This window comes from Rhinatrema bivittatum, chromosome 1 (genome assembly GCF_901001135.1).
Source record: "Rhinatrema bivittatum chromosome 1, aRhiBiv1.1, whole genome shotgun sequence".
NCBI classification, from domain to species: Eukaryota; Metazoa; Chordata; class Amphibia; order Gymnophiona; family Rhinatrematidae; genus Rhinatrema; species Rhinatrema bivittatum.
The window spans coordinates 231,524,527-231,545,841 of record NC_042615.1 but is presented as its reverse complement, the minus strand read 5'-3'; positions in this window follow the sequence as shown (position 1 = coordinate 231,545,841).

Below are 21,315 nucleotides of genomic sequence, written 5' to 3'. Positions count from 1 at the left end.
GAACAGCAATTAAGTCCTCATGGGCACAGCAGTCTAGGAATTGTGTAGCATAAGCACATTCATTTGGGGCCATTGGCAGTGAAATCATCTTGCTGTCCAGGAAAGCCTTTCCAGAAAGTCAGTCAGAGTGATGGCTGCCTTTGAGCTAATAATTTAGCTCACATAAAGGATTCCAGTATGACTCAGAATCCAATAGGTCACAGAGCCGGGGGAAGGTTCAATGAGGCATATCTCTTCGGAGCGCAGAAAAGTAGTTTTTGAATAAGACAGTGGATGAAGTCCTGATAAAGAAGTTTTATTCAGAACAAAAGAGAGAGGATTCTGAAGGGACCCACCCTCAGAATCTACACAAATGTCACTTGTTCCTTTCCTGGAACAAAAACTCTCAGCTTGTGTTTTTAATTGTTGGTCCTCAGACGGCAGTCTGTTTCTACAGCACAGTTATGGATATCAGAGTATATCACTTACTAAAAACATAAGAACATGCCATACTGGGTCAGACCAAGGGTCCATCAAGCCCAGCATCCTGTTTCCAACAGTTGCCAATCCACGCCATAAGAACCTGGCAAGTACCCAAAAACTAAGTAAATCTCATGCTACAGTAATAGCAGTGGCTATTCCCTAAGTCAACTTGATTAAAGGCAGTTAATGAACTTCTCCTCCAAGAACTTATCCAAACCTTTTTTAAACCCAGCTATTCCACCTGCCCTAACCACATCCTCTGGCAACAAATTCCAGAGATTAACTATGCATTGAGTGAAAAATAATTTTCTCCGATTAGTTTTAAATGTGCTACTTGCTAACTTCATTGAGTGCCCCCAGTCCTTCTATTATCCGAAAGAGTAAATAACCAATTCACATTTACCCATTCTAGACCTCTCATGATTTTAAATACCTCTATCATATCCCTCCTCAGCTGCCTCTTCTCCAAGCTGAACAGCCCTAACCTCTTCAGCCTTTCCTCATAGGGGAGCTGTTCCATCCCCTTTATCATTTTGGTCACCCTTCTCTGTACTTTCTCCATCGCAACTATATCTTTTTTAAGAGGTGGTGACCAGAATTGTACACAGTACTCAAGGTGCGGTCTCACCATGGAGCGATACAGAGGCATTATAACATTTTCCATTTTATTCACCAGTCCTATCCTAATAATTCCTAATATTCTGTTTGCTTTCTTGACTGCCACAGCACACTGAGCCAACGATGCCTACCTCTTTTTCCTGGGTGGTAGCTCCTAATATGAAACCTAACATTGTGTAACTTTAGCATGGGTTATTTTTCTCTATATGCGTCACCTTGTACTTTCCACATTAAATTTCATCTACCATTTGGATGCCCAATCTTCGTCTCAGAAGGTCCTCCTGCAATTTATCACAATCCGCTTGTGATTTAACTACTCTGAATAATTTTGTATCATCTGCAAATTTGATAACCTCACTTGTATTCCTTTCCAAATAATTTATAAATGTATTGAAAAGCACTGGTCCAAGTACAGATCCCTCAGGTACTCCACTGTTTACCCTTTTCCACTGAGAAAATTGACCATTTAATCCTATTCTCTGTTTCCTGTCTTTTAGCCAGTTTGTAATCCACGAAAGGACATCGCCTCCTATCCCATGACTTTTTAGTTTTCTTAGAAGCCTCTCATGAGGGACTTTGTCAAACGCCTTCTGAAAATCCAAATACACTACATCTACCGGTTCACCTTTATCTAAATGTTTATTAACCCCCTTCAAATAAATGAAGCAGATTTGTGAGTCAAGACTTCCCTTGGGTAAATCCATGTTGACTGTGTCCCATTAAACCATGTCTTTCTATATGCTCTGTGATTTTGATCTTTATAATATTTTCCACTATTTTTCCTGGCACTGAAATCAGGCTCACTGTTCTATAGTTTCCCGGATCACCCCTGGAGTCCTTTGCCCTTTTTAAATATTGCATGCGCTTTATAAGAAACACCCCAGCACTAAAATGCACATAGTATAACACAAGATGCTATGCGATTTTTTTTTTTTGTGACTTTAGTATTTTTTTAGTGACGTTAGTATTTGTAAAAGACTGACAGTAAAAAGCCAACATATCTAATAATGAAGAAAGCTAGTGAAACATTTATTACAATAAGTTTATAGTGAAGTGAGACAGTCTTCATCCTTGACAACATCTGTTATAATTGGTAAATAAAAAAAACTTTGAACCTGAAAGATGGAGTGCGTATTAAAATGCTATATATAATCTTGATAGTGGTACATGTGTACCCCTATCCCAATTGGGTTCTGGGCACAGGAGCTCAAAGGGAGAGTCACGGACCAGAGCAGGCCCCATAACCTCCCAGCGGTTCCAACACAGGGGGAGAAGTCCTTCTTTTCAAAGGCCTTAGGGCTTCTTCTTACTGGGGTTCATCTACTCATCAGTTCAGCCACTCAGACTCCAGATTTGTTGTTCAAAACAGTGGCGTAACCAGAACCGATACTTTGACAGGGCCCAAGATTAACATGGGTGGGCACTAGACATGGAGGCGTGAGCATGCTAATTATACTGTTAGCATCAAACTCTTCTCCCCCCGTCACAGCAATCTCTGTCTCAGTGCCCTCTTCTCCCCATGTTATGAGAGAGATTCTGATGAGGGATGAGGAGTTCTGGGGATGAGGAGTTAAGAAATCTGTGACCTTTCATAGTAGTTTCCTTAACCCATGGCTACTGACTTTGGAGAGATAGCCTGATTATGACCGTGTCTTGGTGGTGTCAAATTAATTGTTGCCACTTTACAATGATGGACCTGACAATGCCCCAGGGGATATTGAAACATGCTGAAATTCTCGTATAGCCTTCACTCAATCTGTATCTTGGAATAACGTTATCCCAGAATTCTTTCTGCAGCAACTTGTTTAGCACGTTTTGACCTTTCCTTTAAATTCACTTCATACAACAAAAACAGCTTGCATCTTCATCCAAGAGTATTTCAGTCAGCTCAACTACTGTGACTGAACACAGGTGGGCTCTATTAAACTTACTGTGAACCTTGTTATGGCAATTTTTTGAACTAGAGCTAATTTGAGTTTGCTATGAAAAAAGGTGGGAAGATTTATGTAACCAAGGCTTTTAGTTTTTCTATTCTCAATTGCTTTTGGAATATTTCTATACTTGTTCTTTCAGGATGTCAATGTAGAGTATGTTTGTAGATCAATGAAACAAACTCCTACTTTAATGCATTTTAATTTGTATTTTTTAGACAGCAGAATGTGAAAAATGTACATGAGAATAAAGACTTTTGCAAAGCACTGTATCGACCTGATTTGCAAACATAAGATAACTTGTAAGTTGACTTCGAAGATTGGGTTGATATGCAACTGAATATATGTGCATACTTTACCATTGCAAAATGAGTTGCAAAGTTATGCATGTAAGCACCACATTACTAATACATATAGGGGCGGATTTTAAATGCCCTGCGTGCCGGCGGCCTATTTTGCATAGGCCGCCGGCGCGCATAGAGCCCCGGGACGTGCGTAAGTCCCAGGGTTTTTTAAAAGGGGCGGTCGTGGCGTGTCGGGGGGCGTGGCAGAATGACGCGGCATTTCGGGGGCGTGATGCGGCGTTTTGGGGGCGGGCCCGGGGGCGTGGTCGATGCCTCCGGCCCAGTCCCCGGGTCGGGTAATGGCTCCAGGCTGCAGAATGTTGGCCAGTGCTCCATTCCAAAAAGCCCTCCCCCCACCAAACCCACACAGGCAGACAGAGAAAGATAAAAATAACCGAAGCACCTTCCCTCACACATCCAAAGGCTCTCTCTCTCTTTCACATACACACCATCTACAACCCACACACACCTCCTAGCCACACAGCTCATACATACCACATACACACCTCTACATACCTCCATCCACGTAACCCCCACACCTACAGATAAAAAAATTCTAAAACTTCCATCCTCACCCACATACCCATAACTCTACACACAATCCCACACACATATACAGCCATAACATCCTTTCCCTGCCACCCCCCCCCCACACACACACACACCCACATATAATCACACACACAGTCACACACATACTCACTCACTCATTTATATACTATATGGTCACACCATCAATGCCAAATACACCACACACCCACACCTCACACATAGATACCCCCACATACACCAACTCTTCACACCCCTGCTCACTGCCCTACACACACATATCCCAATATACCCTTACCCACCAACCTCCATTCCTCATACCCACATATATCCACTTACACATACATACACACCATACACAGACAACCCCCATACCCAATACACACATACCATACACACAAATTACCACTCTCACATACACCTACACATATGCCTCTCCTACACACACAATACCCCACATACTATATACTCACACCCACAACCTCCAATACACCCCACAACAGCTCACATAAGCTAAAGTCTGCAGATACGTTTCCTGAAGACTTTAGCCAGAATTTTCAAAACAATTAATGCATATAAATTAGCTTTGAAAACTCACAGGCATGCTTGTGAAACCCCATCTCAGGAGGCAGGCTGCACTCTGATGGGGTCATAAACGCATTTATTGTCTCTTTGCGGTTGAGGTAAAGATTGGCATAGGTGTGAGCCCTGGGTGCTGCGGCGTAGTTGACGCAGCCTCATGGGCAAACCTACAAGGCCTACGCCAGAAGCTGGTGAATGCGCTCAGTACGGGACAGAATGGAGCTTCACCTACACCAGCCACCTCCCCCGCAGGTTGAGCCTTTGGGTTCTGGTGGCGAGCAGGTCTTAGGCGGGTCCTTAGGGCGATGGATAGAGAATCCAAAGGTACGCCGGGGTCAGGGGTGGCAGCAGATAGATGGAAATGAATGCAGGCTAAGGTTAGGGCAGGCAGCACACAAGAGAGGTTAGGTCAGGGAAAGAGGCTAGGTTCAGGTGGCAGGCAAAATGTGGTCAGGAAAACAATAAGAGTGGTACACACAAATAAATAAATAGGTAATAAAATATATGAATAAATACATATTTTAAAACATGATACAATATTACAACTTTTATATCATAGAATCAAATGTAAAATTGCACAATGATGGATCCAATACGCCTGACATGGCCATGCTTCGACAAGAAGTCTACTTCAGGGGTGATTATATAATTGATCGTCCTTGTTCCGCATCAAGAAACCATAAAAATCTATGTTCAAAGAAGTAACATTGTCCAGAACGGTACATCACTTGGCAGTTATGTATATCTTACTGTATTGCTGTTTTGGTTCATTATGTATGTTCAATTTACTTCACAATAAATAGATGAAAAAAAAACCAATAACAAAAAATACTCAAAACATAAGAAATAAATAACTTAGCCAATATTCGCACTTATCCAGTTAAGTTAACCAGATAAGTTAAACCTTCCAAAGAACAAGTAGAGCTTAGCCAGGTATAACTTATCCAGTTAAGTAGCAATTTTGATGGGATATTTAGCAACAGAGCCGTGCTTCTGAATATTCCTTGTAAGTTAGCCAGTTACGTTTTATCTGGCTAACTTACTTAGCCAATTTCTCCTGCATATCTACCCCGATGGGTTGACAGTAACTCAGCAGCAGCTGAGTATTTTTTGTTATTGTTTATTACAATTTTACTGCTTTAAAATAGATTTTTGTGGTTTCTTGACAGGGAATAAGGACGATCAATTATATAATCACCCCTAAAGTAGACATCTTGTTGAAGCATGGCCATGTGAGGTGTATTGGATATATCATATAAGTCTCCTTTAAATGTACTTTTGTACTTTGTTTTGGGAGGTTTTCATTATTTATTTCACTATTTTTTGTTTGAGATGTTTAGCTTGAACATATTTTGCAAATAAATAAATAAGAACATAAGAACATGCCATACTGGGTCAGACCAAGGGTCCATCAAGCCCAGCATCCTGTTTCCAACAGTGGCCAATCCAAGCCATAAGAACCTGACAAGTACCCAAAAACTAAGCCTATTCCATGTTACTATTGCTAGTAATAGCAGTGGCTATTTAAGTCAACTTAATTAATAGCAGATAATGGACTTCTCCTCCAAGAACTTATCCAATCCTTTTTTAAACACAGCTATACTAACTGCACTAACCACATCCTCTGGCAACAAATTCCAGAGTTTAATTGTGCATTGAGTGAAAAAGAACTTTCTCCGATTAGTTTTAAATGTGCCACATGCTAACTTCATGGAGTGCCCCCTAGTTTTTCTACTATCTAAAAGACTAAATAACCGATTCACATCTACCCGTTCTAGACCTCTCATGATTTTAAAACACCTCTATTATATCCCCCCCCCCTCAGCCGTCTCTTCTCCAAGCTGAAAAGTCCTAACCTCTTTAGTCTTTCCTCAAAGCAGAGCTGTTCCACTCCCCTTATCATTTTGGTTGCCCTTCTCTGTACCTTCTCCATCACAACTATATCTTTTTTGAGATGCAGCGACCAGAATTGTACACAGTATTCAAGGTGCGGTCTCACCATGGAGCGATACAGTGGCATTATGACATTTTCTGTTTTATTCACCATTCCCTTTCTAATAAATCCCAACACTCTGTTTGCTTTTTTGACTGCCGCAGCACACTGAACCGACGAATTCAATGTGTTAACCACTATGACACCTAGATCTCTTTCTTGGGTTGTAGCACCTAATATGGAACCTAACATTGTGTAACTATAGCATGGGTTATTTTTCCCTATATGCATCACCTTGCACTTATCCACATTAAATTTCATCTGCCATTTCGATGTCCAATTTTCCAGTCTCACAAGTTCTTCCTGCAATTTATCACAATGTTCTTGTGATTTAACTACTCTGAACAATTTTGTATCATCTGCAAATTTGATTACCTCACTCGTCGTATTTCTTTCCAGATCATTTATAAATATATTGAAAAGTAAGGGTCCCAATACAGATCCCTGAGGCACTCCACTGCCCACTCCCTTCCACTGAGAAAATTGTCCATTTAAACCTACTCTCTGTTTCCTGTCTTTTAGCCAGTTTGTAATCCACGAAAGGACATCGCCACCTATCCCATGACTTTTTAATTTTCCTAGAAGCCTCTCATGAGGAACTTTGTCAAACGCCTTCTGAAAATCCAAGTACACTACATCTACTGGTTCACCTTTATCTACATGTTTATTAACTCCTTCAAAAAAGTGAAGCAGATTTGTGAGGCAAGACTTGCCTTGGGTTAAAGCCATGCTGACTTTGTTCTATTAAACCATGTCTTTCTATATGTTCTGTAATTTTGATATTTAGAACACTTTCCACTATATTTCCTGGCACTGAATTCAGGCTAACCGGTCTGTAGTTTCCCGGATCGCCCCTGGAGCCCTTTTTAAATATTGGGGTTACATTAGCTATCCTCCAGTCTTCAGGTACAATGGACGATTTTAATGATAGGTACAAATGTTTACTAATAGGTCTGAAATTTCATTTTTTTAGTTCGTTCAGAACCCTGGGGTGTATACCATCTGGTCCAGGAGATTTACTACTCTTCAGTTTGTCAATCAGGCCTACCACATCTTCTAGGTTTTCTGTGATTTGGTTCAGTCCATCTGAATCATTACCCATGAAATCCTTCTCCAGTATGGGTACCTCCCCAACATCCTCTTCAGTAAACACCGAAGCAAAGAAACCATTTAATCTTTCCGCAATGGCCTTATCTTCTCTAAGTGTTGCGTCCGTCGCTGCTCGACACTCTCACTCCGCCCTCTTTACCTCTGTGGCAACTCCCTCTGGGTCTGATGGACAGCTGGCTGCCGCGGCGTCTCCATGCCGTCTCCTTCCAGCGTCCCCGGACCAGCTCGACGTTGCAGATCCGCCATGTTTGCCTGATGACCTAGGGCACGCGCGCTCTGACTGAAGTACCAGCAAGGGCGCGAATCTCAGGGGCGTCCCCCTGAGATGACGTCGTCCGCTTCCAATATTTAAAGGTCTCTATTTTCACTATCAGATTGAGTTAGCAATGGAATGGAGAAGATATGGATACAGATCCACCCACGATTCCTCCAAGCTACTCTGCCTCCTCGGACTTACCAGAGGTACCCACTCCTCAGAGGCCTCGCTCTCTCTTTACCTTTCAGATTACAGATAGGAACCGGTACTCGCTCCTCAAGGGCCCATGTTCCTGGAGACTCTGAAGATTCTCTACTGCCTGGAAGATATCGCTACTACAAACAACTGTGAGTTAACATCACTCTCTCAGAGCTTACCCTGGAACCAGGTACTCACTCCTCGAGGGCCTATACCGTTCCAGCTCCTGAGCTTCCTTGAGACCTTATGTGAGTTTTGTCATCTAGTTATGTTCATGAACCCAGTCTAGTCTACTTACTCACATTCTACAGTTTCTCAACAACTCAGCCATCCTGGATCACTGTTCCAGTACCTGAGGGACTACAGCCCTGCCGGGCATATCAGCTCACTCCGCCACCTCTGGTGGCTTCATCACCTGTTTAATAAAAGAACTAATGTGTGTCTGTCTCCATACTCAAGCCTAGCCAGTGGTCCCTTTCAGGATATTCCCCCGAGGGCGTGGTCATCTGCCACCAGCCCAGGGATCCACCCACAACTATATCAAAGACTACAGATTGCTACTCCGCAGTCTACTAGTACAGATTCATAGCAGATTGCTAATTTCCAGCTCTAACATAGAGCTTTCCTAACAGAGTGCTAACTCCTCCTTCATTAGGAGTCATGACTAACGCCTATCTGATTGATCCTCCCACCAGGCATCAGATTTATAACAGATTGCTAACTCCCTAGCAAATCCAGAACACTAAGTGCCCCTTTAACCCCTCAATCATCTAACATCCAACTGACTCCCTCACAGGCTTTCTGTGTTGGATATATTTTTTAAAGTTTTTACTGTGAGTTTTTGCCTCTACGGCCAACTTCTTTTCAAATTCTCTCTTAGCCTGTCTTATCAATGTCTTACATTTAACTTGCCAACATTTATGCATTATCCTATTTTCTTCTGTTGGATCCTTCTTCCAATTTTTGAATGAAGATCTTTTGGCTAAAATAGCTTCTTTAACCATGCTGGTAATTGTTCTGCCTTCTTTCTACCTTTTTTAATGTGTGTTTTAACTTTGGGCAGTAGCGGGCAGTTAGCCTAGAACCAGTCCTGTGCCCACCCCAACTCTGCCCTCCCGGAACACCTTTTCATAGTGGGTGTAAAAATATATGCAAAATGGCTTTTGTGCATACTTTTATGTGCACAACCTCTGGACTAATTTCCAGAAGGGCCATTTATGTGCAGAAATCCTTTTGAAAATTACCCCCAAAATGTAAATTCTAATTTCTGAGATGCAATCAAGAAGGGGGATATTGTTCACATTCTATAGACCTCTCCCAACATGCTTTTCTAAACATCTGTGTTGGAAAGACAGAGAATCCCCAATGGCTAGAGGCTGAAAATGAAGAAATTGAAAAATGTATGGTAACTTTAGGGTAACTCTTCTGACTGGGGGTAACCTCTACAAAGCAGCAGTTACTAGGGGTGTGCATTCGTTTTGAACTTAAATGGAAAACGCAACTTTTTTTTTTTTTTTAACTTAAAAAAAAGATGAGGCTTAAACGATCGGATTTCCAACTTATTCAACATAGCTATGTTGAATACGTTGGAAATCGTGATTGTTGATCTAAATAAAAATTTAAACCCCTCACCCTCCTTAATCCCCCCCCAAGACTTACCAAAGCTGGCCAAAAGTTTCGTGAGGGTCCGGGAGCGGACGCGTGGGGAATCACGTGACGCCGCGTCACTCCGACGTGGCACCGACGTCACGTGATTCCCTCGGGTTTGCTCCCGGAACCCTCGTTGGGCCCAAAAGGCACTTTTGGCCAGCTTGGGGGGGGCAGGAGCCCCCCCCAAGCTGGCCAAAAGTGCCTTTTGGGCCCAACGAGGGGTCCAGGAGCGAACCCGAGGAGAATCACGTGACGCCGCGTCACTCTGACGTGGCGCCAACGTCACGTGATTCCCCTCGGGTTCGCTCCCGGACCCCTCGTTGGGCCCAAAAGGCACTTTTGGCCAGCTTGGGGGGGCCTCCTGACCCCCCCAAGCTGGCCAAAAGTGCAGAGGTAAAAGTGCAGAGGTAAATTAAGTAGCCATCACTTGGGAGAACCATCACCAATGAACTCTCTAGAAATAGAATGGTGAGCTGAGATACAACAAGATAATATATCTCAATTGCTTAAGTAGGCCATAACTTTTGATGAGCATAAAAAATAATCAGTATGACTATGTGAGCCATGTCAAAGCATAATCCCTACTAGAGGGATGCAAACCTCTCTGTACATCTCTAAAATTCTTAAATTTGAACAAGCTGCCAAGAACTGGAAACTACAACTGCAGAGGACCTATCTTTTAAGATATCCATGCATAGTCTTCCCCCAATCCCCTCCCCCCCCCCCCAAAAAAAAAAAATAGACCTGGGAGAATGTTGGGCTCAAAAGGAACTTTTGGCCAGCTTGGGGGGGCCTCCTGACCCCCCCAAGCTGGGCAAAAGTGCCTTTTGAGCCCAACGAGGGGTCCGGGAGCGAACCCGAGGGGAATCACGTGACGCCGCGTCACTCCGACGTGACGCCGACGTCACGTGCTCCTTGCAAAGGAGTTCAGGAATGGCGTCCTGACCCCGCTGGACCACCAGGGAGTTGTGGTAAGTCTTGGGGGGGGGGGGGGATTAAGGCGGGTGAGGGGTTTAAATTTTTATTTGCACATATGGACATAGACTCAACTTATGGAATTCTCCATATGTCCATATTGACCGCAAATGGGACTTCCTTTCGACTTATGGACTTATGAACTTAAACTTTTGGTCTGCACATCCCTAGCAGTTACTTTCTTTAATAGAATGCATGGGGGTAAGCTGCACGACATTTATACATTTTAAACAACTTACTGGTCAGACCGGATGGATCGCTTGGGTCTTAATCTGCTGTCATGTACTTTGTTACTATGGAAAGCATTCCCAAAGTCATGCATGTTTCCCCTACTTGTTTGAGAATAAAATTAGACTCGAAAGAAGAATAGAGAAAGAAGGGTGGCCAACTTAGTTTCTGGAAATCTGAAACTCCCATGATACAGTAGATAACATCACACAGTACAGTTATAGAAGAGATATAGAAAGAGAGGCAACTGGAGACACTAGTACAGTAACAGAAAAAGAGGTTTGACATTTTGAAAATGGCAATTATAGAACGCTGCTGAGAAAGAAAAGTCTATAAAACAGTATGATGATATACAGGATTTCTCCCAGTGATGGTAATGAATGATTTTGTGTGCCAATGCATTGTAAATAGTATAAATAAAGGAATTAGAAAGAAGCTTACCTGAAAACAGGACCTGCGGGGAGAGCCAGTGTATTCACTTTGTCAGGAAAAGAAGTTTCTGTCTTCTCAGGAAGTGGTGAGCAGCGCTGAGTTAGATTTGATACAATCAGAGAGGCAGGGAATAAAGTTGAGCCCTGAAAAGGAAGTAAACAGAGCAGAAATCAGGAGAAGAGCTGTGAGCTATGAGCTATGTCTGGCAGTACTGTGGCTGTGCTAGGGGAAACTGCTACTGCTGAAATGGCACCGGAGTGAAGGAAGCAGAGAAAACATCAGCTGTTTAGCAGCAGTCAGCTAATTTCAGTCCTCTTTACTGTGGATGACTGTTTCTTTCATGACAGAGAGGCAAATGCTGAGAGAGGAGAACTACTGGGTAAGTGCTGAAAAGGGAGAGGGATGGTAAATTGTGGCCAGTGTCTGTGAGCTACCATTCTGATACAGACTGGTAAAGTCAGTTTAATTGCAGTCTGGATGAAATACATACTTATATCATAATTGTATGAATGGTGAAAGAATTAGAATGAATAAAAATACTAGAAAAGGCAAAAGAAAATATGAGAAATAGTTTTATGATAACTGGAAAAGATATAAAAATTTAGGAAAGTCAAAGTAATAAATTAATAGTCTATTTGGTAGGTTCCGAACACCCCTGTTTGATGTAGTATAAACCAAAACAACTTTGAAAAGTAAAGCTGTAACTAGGGAATGATGTCAAAAGCTTCCTTAGTTACAAGTGAACAGGTGAGAGTAGGTAAACCAATTAGAGACTCAGCACAAATAAAAAATAAAATATAAAAAGGGAATTGATTAATAAACAATATCTAAAAAAATCTCTTATGTTGAAATAAATGAACCCAAATAAAAATGAACATAAAAAGAAAAACAGAACATGTATAGTGAGCAGTGCTATGCACTATTTGTACCAATGACATCAGCAAGATAATGAATCTTAAGATCTAAGAAAAGAAAGGACAGTTAGAGAAACAGTTGGAGTTGAGAGTTAGAAACCTAAGTGTACAGAGGTGCTGTTATGCTCTCTGTATTGGAGGCCTAGTGAGAAGTAAAACAAAACATTTAATGAAAGGACAATTACATTTTTAAAAAGAATGAATGAGAGAATGTTTGGTAATGTATATGAGGTTCCTGTAAAGGTAAGGTAGTTTAAAAAAATATATATATATTTGCTGTATCGCGTATAAACACAGCATTGAATAGGATATATTATTGTTTGCGTGACATATGTGCTGATGAGGAATAGGACACTACATTATCAAGTGCATACTTCAGTAGTGTTGAAAATTTAATGGCAGACTGTGATGCATAAGACTTTTAATAGTGAAAACTGCCAGCATGACTACAAGACAAATGAGGTAAAGAGTTACCAAAGAAATCCTTTATATTACTTCATATCGATGTTTAAAAAAGGAACCTATAAGTATAACTGAGAGAAAGAGTGATATGTAAGAGTTTAAGGTGGAATTGTTCTTTCATAAATAAAGAAGAAGAAGATACAGGGAAATTCAATTTTTGTTAATTTTAATTTAGGTAGCAAACAGTAACAATTAGCTGTCAATGACAGACCTCACAGGCTGACACATATAATAGTTTGCGGAAGATTCTGGAGCGGTTGTAGGGAGATAGATTTTTTTATTGAGTTGTTTAAAGAATAATTTAGTAGGTAAAAGAAGAAACAAGACAAAGTAAAAAAAAAAAAAAAAGTAACAAGAAGAAGAAGGCGAGAGAGAAAGAAAGAAAATCATCTGGCCAGCAACGAAAATAAGAAGAAAAACAGATAAGTTATATAACTGAACTTATATTTCTTATAGCCAGGCCTGAGCTAATACATATACACAAATTGAAAAACAGAGAAACTAAGGATAACAGAGAGAGAAATAAAAGGAAGGAAAAGACTATATGCAAAACATCACTTACCTGAATATAACAAGAAGAAGGGATTGAAACTAAGCAAAAGAAAGGAAAGAAAATATAAAATATCAATTCTTTTAAAGTATAGAAAAGAAAATGTGACATGCTAATGGACGTCAAATTCGAACGCTAATGTCCCAGAGGTTTAAGGTAGTGTATAAATGTGAATTCACAACATCATATTCAATACTTTTGATATAAGACCTCATACAAGGCATACATTGATCAATGCTAATTAGCACCAAAGTATACCAACAGTATAATCATGGGTCTGTGATATAACGATCAACTTTTTTTTCAATTTTTATGCTCAAGTGAGTGTGTGGCCCATTTTAGACCCGTGTTTCATTCTGCATAGTAGCACTTAACTTAATGGAGTCGAGGAACGTCAAGAACATGGTCGTGAGGTCATATCCAAAGCCAAGCCCGACACGGACCGCGTTTCGGCTTCACAAGCCTTCTTCAAGGGCTGGAAATCTCTGTAAATGCAAAAATTGTTTGTAACAGCGTTTTAAAAAGTAATCACCAACATTAAATCCCTGCAAAACATAAGTACTAACGTGACAGTGCGGTAGTTGCATACTACAGCTGGTAATGTTTCTCCTCTACCAGAGGGGCCGCTTTCGCGCTCTTTTTCAAGGTGTAACAGACCAATAGGACGGAAGGTACACTCAGGAAGTGACGTTAGCCGTTGCTAGGAGATACATAGCTAGGTAATTCATAGCAGCGAATACCATTCTATGGCTGCGTTAAGGCCATCTGGGTACATGCAATTCAGATGAAAAATCCAGCGTTGTTCATAAAAGTTAAGGATCTTTTGGAAATCACCCCCTCTTTTCGTCAATTGTATCCGATCAATGACACGCCACCTTAGATCGCCAAAGAGATGTTGCATATCTAAACAATGTTGAACGATGGGGGCATTGATTTTGCCTGTGTTCAGGCAACTCCGATGTTCGATGAGTCTCGTACGGATAGGGTGCTTTGTTCTCCCCACATAGAATTTGGTGCAAGGACACACAATTAAGTATATGACGTGTGATGTAGTACAATCTGAGTGAAAACGGGCTGTGTGGATCACACCAGCGTTATCAGTCCACGTGGTGCCGTCTAAAGATTGGGAGCACATAGTGCATTTACCACAAGCCCAGTGTCCCACCGGTTCTTCAGGTTGTGTAGAAAGATCTGTATGGGTCAAAGCGTGAGTTAATAAATCCCGTAGATTCTTGCCCCTACTGTAAGCAATCAAGGGAGCATCTTTGAATACTTCATGGGTATGCAATACATACCAATGGTTACGTACGATTGATGCAATCTCCTGGGACTTGGTGGAAAATCTAATTGTGCATACCAGTGGTGGATCTGACGTGGCATCTGCGGATTCCAAGAGGAGCCATTCCCGCTCAGCATTAGTGGCCCATTTAAGAGCCCTTTTAATAACTGAGGTAGGGTAACCCCGATGCAGTAATCTAGACACTAGGAGTTGAGCTTGTTTGGAAAATTCAATTTTATCTGAACATAATCGCCGTAGGCGTAGGAACTGTCCGATGGGTAAGCTCTTCTTCAAACTGTACGCATGAAAGCTGGAAAAATGTAGCAAGGTGTTTCGATCGGACGGTTTCTTATATATAGTGGTGACAAAATGATCACCAACAAGCCGAATGTAAATGTCCAAGAAAGGAATCTGGAGTTGATGATGTTGCATAGTGAAAGTAAGGTTAGAGTCCAGCGTGTTCAACCATTGTAAAAAATCGTTTAACAGGGGAACATCATTATGCCACAAAAAGAAAATATCATCAATGTAGCGGGTCCAATTAGAAACATGAACAAAAAAAGGGGCCGGATATAGAGAATGTTCTTCGAAATTGGCCATGTATAGATTCGCGATACTAGGGGCCATGGTCACCCCCATGGCTGTTCCATGTATTTGGTTATAAAAACGGTCATCAAACAAAAAATAGTTGTCACATAAGGCAATTCTCGCTAGCATAACGAGGAAGGTGGTAGGTACTCGGTGAGGGCGGGGACGAGTGTCCAAGGCTTGCTCGAGGATCATAAGAGCCGCATCTTGGGGTATGCTAGTGTAAAGGGCTTTAATGTCCAACGTTACCAAAATGCATGGACTAGAAATCCGAATAGAATCCAACCTTGAAAGCATGGTTTTAGTATCTTTCACATATGAAGACATGTTGGGAATAAGTGGCTGAAGAAATTTATCCACAAAGATCGACAGGGGTTCCAAAAGGGACCCAATCGTGCTTACGATGGGTCTGCATGGAGGTTGGGTCATATGTTTGTGAATTTTAGGTAACATGTAAATAACAGGGGATCTATAGCATTTATTGATTAGAAAATAAAATTCTTTCTTTGAGAGAAAACCCAAAGCAAAACCATCCTCAACCAACTCCTCGATGCACCGAAGCAATTCAGGGCCAGGATCATCAGGTAGCACTGTATAATTATCTGTATCAGATATATGTTCTAATACCGATGTAATGTAAAAAGATTTATCCATAATAACAGTGGCACCGCCCTTGTCAGCTTGTTTTATGATCAATGAAGAGGTCTTTTTTAATTCAATGAGAGCCTTATGTTGATCCAACGAGAGATTAAATCGCAACTGTTCTGCGTGTTGTTCAATGTGCGCTAAATCGCTGAAAACTAAGTCAATGAACGTTTTAACATGGGGATCCACAGGACCCGGAGGAAGCCAATAGGATTTAGGAAATACAAGGGAATCATCAAGGGTAGGTGGTTGGGTAGAAAAAAATAGCCTCAACTGTAATTTCCGAAAAAATTGATAAAGATCGCGTCTGGTCAAAAAAGCATCATACCGATAAAACGGCACGAAAGACAAACCCTTCTCAAGTAGAGACAATTGAGGTGTTGACAGCTGCTGTGTGGAAATATTGACTACGGTGGGTTGCTCTGCGAGCGAGTCTGAGGGCGGCCGCCCATATCTGACCAGTTGGTCCCGCGTTGGCGAAAAAAACGTCGGCCAGAACGTCTGTTGGAGGATCGATAGTTGTTAAATCTCGTCTCTGATGGTATAGGTTGCTGCATCTCTGTATTATCCTCATCAGAACCAGAGGAAGAATCAGCAAAGGCCACTTTGCGCGGTTTGGAAGTTTGGCGGCGTTGCCATGTAAAAATGGTCCCTGCTGCATAATCTTTTTCATCTCTCTTGAACTTGGTTATTTTAGCCTGCCGTATTTCTCCTCGAAATTTTTCCATGGCTTGATTAAATTCATGGAATTTCTGATCGTAGTCCTCTAACTTTTCAGAGGACTGTAATGCACTTTTAATGTCCTCAAAAGTAGTTTTCAGAGATAGAGAAATCTTAGTGGTAGTTTCCACAATCAGCAACATAATGTCGAAAGAACACTTGTTCAGGATCACTATCCACTTCTTTACAAATTCCTCGTCATCTCCATAGATAGAGGGCTCAATATTCCATCGGAGCCCACGAGGGATCATCTCAGATTTAATATACTGTAATAAAGTTGATATGTGTAATTCCGAACGAATCACACGCTGATATGTATCCGTCAGAGAGGTCCATGAATGGGTGTCCGGGATGTTCGGTTCATCAAAAAGCAGGGGACCCTGCAAAGCTTGCGCCACCTGTTGGTCAGTATAACTGTACACGTTCGACCACATGTTGCGGGTCTGCTGAGTAGCGGCGCTAGAAGAGTGTGGACATCAAATAGAATACTGAACTCTTATAGCACTCTATATAGGGCGGGGATAGCGGCTCAACTAAATGTCAAATTCGAACGCTAATGTCCCAGAGGTTTAAGGTAGTGTATAAATGTGAATTCACAACATCATATTCAATACTTTTGATATAAGACCTCATACAAGGCATACATTGATCAATGCTAATTAGCACCAAAGTATACCAACAGTATAATCATGGGTCTGTGATATAACGATCAACTTTTTTTTCAATTTTTATGCTCAAGTGAGTGTGTGGCCCATTTTAGACCCGTGTTTCATTCTGCATAGTAGAATAATCAATAAATGCTATAGATCCCCTGTTATTTACATGTTACCTAAAATTCACAAACATATGACCCAACCTCCATGCAGACCCATCGTAAGCACGATTGGGTCCCTTTTGGAACCCCTGTCGATCTTTGTGGATAAATTTCTTCAGCCACTTATTCCCAACATGTCTTCATATGTGAAAGATACTAAAACCATGCTTTCAAGGTTGGATTCTATTCGGATTTCTAGTCCATGCATTTTGGTAACTTTGGACATTAAAGCCCTTTACACTAGCATACCCCAAGATGCGGCTCTTATGATCCTCGAGCAAGCCTTGGACACTCGTCCCCGCCCTCACCGAGTACCTACCACCTTCCTCGTTATGCTAGCGAGAATTGCCTTATGTGACAACTATTTTTTGTTTGATGACCGTTTTTATAACCAAATACATGGAACAGCCATGGGGGCGACTATGTCCCCTAGTTTCGCGAATCTATACATGGCCAATTTCGAAGAACATTCTCTATATCCGGCCCCTTTTTTTGTTCATGTTTCTAATTGGACCCGCTACATTGATGATATTTTCTTTTTGTGGCATAATGATGTTCCCCTGTTAAACGATTTTTTACAATGGTTGAACACGCTGGACTCTAACCTTACTTTCACTATGCAACATCATCAACTCCAGATTCCTTTCTTGGACATTTACATTCGGCTTGTTGGTGATCATTTTGTCACCACTATATATAAGAAACCGTCCGATCGAAACACCTTGCTACATTTTTCCAGCTTTCATGCGTACAGTTTGAAGAAGAGCTTACCCATCGGACAGTTCCTACGCCTACGGCGATTATGTTCAGATAAAATTGAATTTTCCAAACAAGCTCAACTCCTAGCGTCTAGATTACTGCATCGGGGTTACCCTACCTCAGTTATTAAAAGGGCTCTTAAACGGGCCACTAATGCTGAGCGGGAATGGCTCCTCTTGGAATCCGCAGATGCCACGTCAGATCCACCACTGGTATGCACAATTAGATTTTCCACCAAGTCCCAGGAGATTGCATCAATCGTACGTAACCATTGGTATGTATTGCATACCCATGAAGTATTCAAAGATGCTCCCTTGATTGCTTACAGTAGGGGCAAGAATCTACGGGATTTATTAACTCACGCTTTGACCCATACAGATCTTTCTACACAACCTGAAGAACCGGTGGGACACTGGGCTTGTGGTACATGCACTATGTGCTCCCAATCTTTAGACGGCACCACGTGGACTGATAACGCTGGTGTGATCCACACAGCCCGTTTTCACTCAGATTGTACTACATCACACGTCATATACTTAATTGTGTGTCCTTGCACCAAATTCTATGTGGGGAGAACAAAGCGCCCTATCCGTACGAGACTCATCGAACATCGGAGTTGCCTGAACCCAGGCAAAATCAATGCCCCCATCGTTCAACATTGTTTAGATATGCAACATCTCTTTGGCGATCTAAGGTGGCGTGTCATTGATCGGATACAATTGACGAAAAGAGGGGGTGATTTCCAAAAGATCCTTAACTTTTATGAACAACGCTGGATTTTTCATCTGAATTGCATGTACCCAGATGGCCTTAACGCAGCCATAGAATGGTATTCGCTGCTATGAATTACCTAGCTATGTATCTCCTAGCAACGGCTGACGTCACTTCCTGGGTGTACCTTCCGTCCTATTGGTCTGTTACACCTTGAAAAAGAGCGCGAAAGCAGCCCCTCTGGTAGAGGAGAAACATTACCAGCTGTAGTATGCAACTACCGCACTGTCACGTTAGTACTTATGTTTTGCAGGGATTTAATGTTGGTGATTACTTTTTAAAATGCTGTTACAAACAATTTTTGCATTCACAGAGATTTCTAGCCCTTGAAGAAGGCTTGTGAAGCCGAAACGCGGTCCATGTCGGGCTTGGCTTTGGATATGACCTCACGACCATGTTCTTGGCGTTCCTCGACTCCATTAAGTTAAGTGGTACTATGCAGAATGAAACACGGGTCTAAAATGGGCCACACACTCACTTGAGCATAAAAATTGAAAAAAAAGTTGATCGTTATATCACAGACCCATGATTATACTGTTGGTATACTTTGGTGCTAATTAGCATTGATCAATGTATGCCTTGTATGAGGTCTTATATCAAAAGTATTGAATATGATGTTGTGAATTCACATTTATACACTACCTTAAACCTCTGGGACATTAGCGTTCGAATTTGACATTTAGTTGAGCCGCTATCCCCGCCCTATATAGAGTGCTATAAGAGTTCAGTATTCTATATGCTAATGGACTACATAATAAAAGTATAAGATTTATATTTTGAAAGAAATATACTTATCTGATTGTCATACGAGTTGGAAGTAGTTGTAATTTATTATTTGTTTATTGTAGACAAAGAATACAAAAGAGAAAAGATAAATTATTATATTATTATTAACAAAACAAGAGATTTTAGTCATAAATATAGATTTATATTCATTTATTATGTTTGTTTAAAGGTAATATCAACCTAATAAACGAAGGTTGACCAACGTGCCGCAAATGCGCAGTAGAGAGCAGCTCTACCGCGCATGCGAGCACGTCGGTCACAGTGTGCCTCTTAAAAATAAAAATGGCGCTGTAGGAGCGGCGGCCCGAAGACCCGGAGCGGCGGCGGCACCGGCCCGAAGACCCGGAACGGCGGCCCGAAGACCCGGAGCGGCGGCGGCACCGGCCCGAAGACCCGGAGCGACAGGAGCGGCGGCCCGAAGACCCGGAGCGGCGGCGGTGGCCCGAAGACCCGGAGCGGCGACCCGGAGCGGCGGGAGCGGCAGCGGCGGCCCGAAGACCCCTGCAGGAGCGGCGGCGGCACCGCCCCGAAGACCCGGAGCGGCAGGAGCGGCGGCCCGAAGACCCGGAGCGGCGGTGGCATGCGCGTGAGGGAGGGACAGATTCCGTCCGTCTGTCCCTCCCTCGCGCGCATGCCGCCGCCGCTCCGGGTCTTCGGGCCGCCGCTCCTGCCGCTCTGGGTCTTCGGGCCGGTGCCGCCGCTCCCGCCGCTCCGGGTCTTCGGGCCGCCGCCGCCGCTCCCGCCGCTCCGGTTCTTTGGGCCGCCGCTCTGGGTCTTCGGGGGAGATCGACTGAGGGGAGGAGGGAGGGGGGAGAGAGGAGTGACTGGGGGGAGGGGGGGAGGGAGGAGTGACTCAGGGGGGGAGGGAGGAGTGACTCAGGGGAGGGGGGAGAGAGGAGTGGACTGACTGAGGGGAGGGGGGAGGGAGGAGTGACTGGGGGGAGGGGAGAGAGGAGTGACAGGAGGGAGGGAGGAGTGACTCAGGGGAGGGGGGAGAGAGGAGTGACTGACTGAGGGGGGGGGAGGGAGGAGTGAGGAGGGGGGGAAAGAGGAGTGACTGACTGAGAGGGGGGGGGAGGGAGGAGTGACTGAGGGGAGTGACTGGGGGAGGGGGAGATAGGAGTGACTGAGGGAGGGAGGAGGGAGGAGGGGGGAGTGACTGAGGGGAGGAGGGAGGGGGGGAGAGAGAGGAGTGACTGAGGGGAGACGGGAGAGAGTGGGGGAGGTGGGAGGGAGAATGAGGGGGAAGGAAATGATCCAAAAAAAAATGTTAATGTAGCCCGTTTTAACGGGCTTAACGGCTTGTTTATATAATATAAAAAAGTAAAGTGTATATCATTATCTTCATTATTAATACTGAATTTGTTGTTTTGAATTGGTGAAATTTTATTCATATGTTAAATTACATCCCTGTGAAGTATATTAGAATTTGCTGACCTGGTCAACACGACTACACATTTAACATCTATCTCGGCCATGACAGGAATTCTTAACTCGCACTTCAAGGGGGTTGATTACAACATTGTCCCCTTGTGCTTTTCAGGAGGTGAATCTCACTGAACAATGCCACACAGGCCCAGCAGTGTTTATGAGCAAGTGCCACTGGGATTCAGGAGGCAGTGCTTCTTTCATAGCAATGCCCTTAAGAGAGATCAAAAATTGGGCCCAGGCTTAGACTGGCCTGTTGTGTTGCCTTGGG